The sequence below is a fragment of the Bidens hawaiensis genome, unplaced genomic scaffold (assembly GCF_021521415.1).
Source record: "Bidens hawaiensis isolate Kalapana, Puna unplaced genomic scaffold, B.hawaiensis_p1.1 tig00024911_1, whole genome shotgun sequence".
In the NCBI taxonomy this organism is placed as follows: Eukaryota; Viridiplantae; Streptophyta; class Magnoliopsida; order Asterales; family Asteraceae; genus Bidens; species Bidens hawaiensis.
Window position 1 is genome coordinate 166,903 of NW_027493956.1, and position 5,499 is coordinate 172,401.

Genomic DNA, 5,499 nt, shown 5'->3' on the forward strand with positions numbered 1-5,499 from the left:
TAATAAAAATCTATTTAATACAGTTTTTTTATAAGGATCCTAAGAAAACCCTTTGCAAATTGTGAACTTTGATAACCATTTTGGACCACTAAAAACACCTTTAAAAGAATTATAAAACAAAAAATAACAAAAATTTTAAAAAACTAAAAATACCAAAATTCTTATATTTCATTCCGGTTTCATTAAAAAAACCGTCATATTATATACATATGTATAATTTTATTTAATCTTTAGTTACGTAATATACACATATGTACAGTATTATTTATCTTAAATTATACATATATGTATAAAAAACATGTAAATGTACATATATGTATATATTATACATATGTGTATATAATTTAGCTAAACCGAGCTTTTTTTATGAAACCGAGAGGTTAAAATAAGAATTTTGGTTTTTTTATTTTTCTTCATTTTTGGGTTTTTTTATTTTATGATTTTTTTTTATTTTTGGGTTTTTTGTGGTCCAAAATGGTTCTCATAGTTCTCTCATAATCCTAATCCTATATATTTATATAAGAACTAACTTTTAGCCCGCATGTTTACGCGGGTTTATTTATATTTTTTTATATTATTGTAAACTTGGTTGAGGCTTATGTAACCAACTCCATGAGATACTAAAAGAAACATAAGTCATTAATATTTATCTCATTCTATAAAAATAAAAATATCATGAGATACTAAAATATCACTTCATACAATGGGTATTAAAATTGATGTGCATGTTTACTTTAAATTTGTGTGTGTTCACTGATGTCTGTGAACAATTCGTTTACACTGTTAACAAACGCAACATAAAAGAACACGAACATGCTCGTGATGTTAACGAACGAACATGGACAAAAAAATCCACTTTCGTTTAACTACTCATGTTCTATCATTTGTCCAGTCAAAGTTAAACAAACAAACACGAACATGTTTTGCCCGTGTTCGTTTGATTTGTTTACAACCATCCCCAAAATAAGATACTATCCTTTTTTTCTTTCATGACACCAATCACCATATACTAAAACTTATAAAACACAATATTAGCAAGAACCATTAACAAGTATGGATTCAATAGCTTTATGTTTACATGTATTAGTGGAGATTATAATGTCTAATAATCATGGAAATGACACCTTACACCCCATCAGAGATTATATGAATATATAAAGTATGTTATGTTTGTAGTTTAAGTTCATTTTGTTTGTGGTACGTTTGCATGGTTTGTTTGGTGATGCGTAGTATGGAAATCAAGAGCCTAACTTTGGAATGTATATATTCTTTAATTGATCAACTTGAATGGGCTCTCATGGATATATCAAATCATTGTGGCAAATGCTCGATCATTGTGGATATATCAAATGTTTAATCTTGATTCCAGGTTCATGGTTATAAGAATGCAATGATGTTTATGTCCGACCACTTCTACTTTCTTTTCATGATGAGTCTAACTCAAAGACCACAACATATCTTATAAATATCGTCAATTTGAAACCAAAGAGCATTACATGTTTCATCCCACCATTTAGTGTGTCTCAAAGAATCAAATGAAACATATGGGACCCGTGTATTTTTAACCAAAGCATATACTATTTAGTCAAAGCTATTTTTCTGTGATTACTTTAATTTTTTTTTATTTTTAAAAATATGGTAATGTTGTTATATTTGTAATAATTTAAGTGAGTCAAATATTGTTAATAATATTATGTTTAACATTATGTTTCATTGTTTTAATTTAGATTTTTGATATAATTGTAAATATATATAATTTTGTTTTATAACGTGTTTTGGTTTATACGTAAACATAAAAATAAAATGTTATATAAATATTTAAAAGTATATTAAGTTTTTGGCTTAAGTTTAGTTTGTTGTACATTTGCATGGTCTGTTTGATGATGCGTCGTAGGTAAATAGAGGGCATAACTTTGAAATGTATATATTTCTTAATTAATCAACTCAAATGGGCTCTCATGGATATATCAAATCATTGTGGCAACAAATGCTCGATCATTGTGGATATATCAAATGTTTAATCTTAATTTCAGGTGCATGGTTATAAAAATGCGATGATGTTTCTGTCTGACCACTTCTACTTTCTTTTTCTCGATGAGTATAACTCAAAAACCACAACATATCTATCTTATAATATCGTCAATTTAAAACAAATAGCATTGCATGTTTCATCCCACAATTTAGTGTCTCAAAGAATCAAATGAAATATGTTTATAATCATCAAGTATGCCACTCTCCTTAAAAGCAGATAATATTGTGATCACCATCATTATCACTCTCACTCTCCTCATAAGCCATGTCATCTTGAGAATCATTATCACTACCACGATCCTCCCAAGCCACATCATGTTGAAAATCCACGTTAGTCGTATGCTCCAGACTTATCTTTAAAGAGTTATACCAAATATCAAAATCAACCAGAAACGTCATTGAAGCAGTTTTTAGGAAGCTGTAATCCACATATCCTAACCAGAGGAGGCGTAAACACCTTCACAACCTCGACACCTTCAAGTAGGAACAATTTATTAAGAAAAAAATCCATTAGATTCTAAATATGTTTATAACATAGTCCATGGTATAAAGTTTAGTTTAGTGATATTCGAAACACGAAGAAAGGAGAGAGGGGGGGAGATAAAGCATACCTCTAGCATGGATTATAGTAAACTGATGTTGTCATTTTTTCATACTCCCTCGCATAAGTGAAACTTAACATAACCATTAACAGTTCTTATAACAGTCTACTACTTGTAAGGGAGGTGCATGCATATAGCTAAACTTGATAGGAGCTCTCGCACTTCATGAAGTTAATTGCACTCTCATAGGTTGAGGACCTTGAGCTGAATAAGTTGTGAGATTCGTGAAAACTTATTGTTACTTCGATTTAGCTCTTGTAGTTTGCATAAGTCACCAATGCCAAAAGAGATTTCTCCATCTTTCAAATATCAATCCTTTATTTCTAGAGTTTAGAGGTTTTCCATTTTGCGATAAGATATTACGCATAGATCATGTGTAGAACAGATTGGCTTTTTAACCAAAGCATATACTGTTTAGTCAAAGCAATATCATCTATAAATATATCATGTATACACATTTATATGTCATGCCATATTTTTCTATGGTTTGTTGCAGATCGTTGTCTTTTAACTTTAACAAATACTAAAAAGGCCCGTGAAGCATGTATGTTGTCAAACTTTTTGTTCTTTTGATTAACGAACGCTAACTTTTTCTGTTAAAACCAGTCAGGGTAATTTGGTCATACCCTTTTAATGATAAAAATGAAAAAAAGAAAGCAAACGGGTCAAATGGGCTGAGCGGTTATGCTAGTATTAAGATTATTTTTTAAGTGCAAATAGAGATGAATACCTGAATGTGTAGGTAAAATGCAGTTTGAACTATTACTGCTCTTACAACTAGAATAAACATTGCTGCCACGAGAGCAAATCGTTTTCAAATTGGCCCAAGTGAGCCTAGTCAGTCTCCACAGGGGTTGTGTGCTGCTCCATGTCATTGCCATAAAGAGATAGCCCCGCTTCAAGACAAAGACTCTCAAGAGCCCCTAAACCGGTCAACCGTACTTTCCATTCGTAGTTTTCAAGAATCGCTTTCATAAGATCGACTGTGTTTCTGAGGGAACCGAGATCTCAAATGCATCTTCACCGGTATACATGTATTATTATTGAAAGAAAATTATATAACTTATTTGATTTTAACTCTTTAAGAGTTTAAGTTACCTTGAGCGTACCCGACTCTAGTTAGGAAACATTTGGCACATGGATATCAATTAAACAGAACTCCCTAAAGTACATTTGACTCATATCCTCTTTAGTCAAGTGCCCTACACCACAAAAAGAAAATGGAATACAAAAATAGACCACAACAGGTTCATTAATTAGCAAGCTAATCAACTTGTCAATGTAAAATATTTCTTCAAAAGCACTCTTTTTGCGGTTTTGATTTTAATTACTGACCTGGAAAGCCAAGAGGGATCTTTCATCATGAATGTGCCAGCTAACATCCCCACCTTTGACTTTAAAAACCTTCATATGTTCTTCAATATGAGCCAAATCTTTCTCTACACCTCGCATTAACAACCAGATAATAATAGAATACAGATACACACACAATTTTTTGCTCTTTACTAATAATTAAAACTTGGAGGAAACCAAAAGAATATAATAAGAAAAACAACAGAGATGTAGTAATACTACATCATTCATTGGAAAAAAAACTGAACATAAAGAATATAAAAGGTTTTCAAAGTAAAACCCCATCAATAATGTTTGCTCTTACTCATTCGAATAATCCTAGAACTTTTATCTCCACATGTGACTCTCTCAATTCTCGATCTTTATCTGCAGCATATAAAAACTCAAAGCTTGTTAACAATATAAAAGACCTCTGACTTGAATCCTTTAAATTATGTAAAAAAATTATCATAGCTTGTTAACAATAAAAAAAACTCATCGCTTGACTTTCCAAGCCACCATTCTCCTTTTTCATAAATAAACACCAATTCAAAGTCTCGGATAATTAACAACCAAAATGCCCTTGACCCATAACTATTCGAAATCATACAATCTAATTCTTAAACAGTTAACGAATAATAGCCAACGATTTGTACAAAGCGAGAAAAAAAAATCATGCATTCTCCTAAATCGCCCGTTAACAAATATGTAAATCTCACAAAATACTTTTGACCCGTAACACAATATGCAGCCTTCTGTTTTTAAAGTGGAATTGCATTTAACTTGGCTTAAGCACATTTTGGCTTCAGCAATATAAAAATGTCCTCAAATTTGAACCGAGTGACTTTTACTCAGTTCTGTCGTTATAATTCCACTTGCTAGTGCCATGTATATCTTAGACATTTTCTAACTTTGTTGATATCATCAATGATTTTTCTGCCAACATAAAGACTTTGTTGCGTTCGGTCATCTTTTTGCATCTATTTTTATTTGTTTACTTCATAAACCATTCGTTTATATTGTTAATGAACGAACATAAACGAAAATGTTGAACACAAAAAAGAAAACCATGTTCATTTAGTTATTCACCATGGAATAAGCCATCTGTGAACAAATCACCATGGAATAAACCATCTGTGAACAAAAATACATAAACCAAAAATTATCAGTCAAAAGCGAAAACAGTGTCCAACGATGAAACCCTAGAACTCCAAATTAAATGAATACTTACTGAATTCGAATACCACATAACATTAGGGTTTGAAAGAATAAATAGAAACGAATCAGTTATTAAATATGTAACCGAAATAAATAACAGATCAGGTAAAAAATGGATAGAAACGAAGGTAAAAATTGATACCTTCAATTGTATAGACAATCGATTGGAGGATAGAATCATGATAGCAAAGGAACAGATTATTAGGTAAATTCATACCTGATTAGGGTCGAATTTGGGGGTGTTTGGGATTGCTCTTAAAAGTGCTTTTTGGAAAGGCAAAATATCCAAAATGCCTCTCCAAAAGCACCTAAAAGC

General features: G+C 31.2%; 1 long non-coding RNA gene across 2 annotated transcripts; it reads right to left on the reverse strand.

The window, feature by feature from the left end:
• Nucleotides 1-1,911: 1,911 nt before the first annotated feature.
• Nucleotides 1,912-4,123, reverse strand: LOC143570375 (uncharacterized). Of its 2 annotated transcripts, XR_013141918.1 has the most exons (5): nt 3,969-4,123; nt 3,743-3,835; nt 3,364-3,651; nt 2,643-2,956; nt 1,912-2,505 (listed from the first exon to the last, which is right to left on the reverse strand). It is a non-coding gene; the product is annotated as an uncharacterized LOC143570375 (long non-coding RNA). The 2 variants fall into 2 exon arrangements; XR_013141917.1 differs by lacking the exon at nt 3,969-4,123 and having other exon boundaries at nt 1,915-2,505; nt 3,364-3,881.
• Between the last annotated feature and the right edge of the window lie 1,376 nt (nt 4,124-5,499).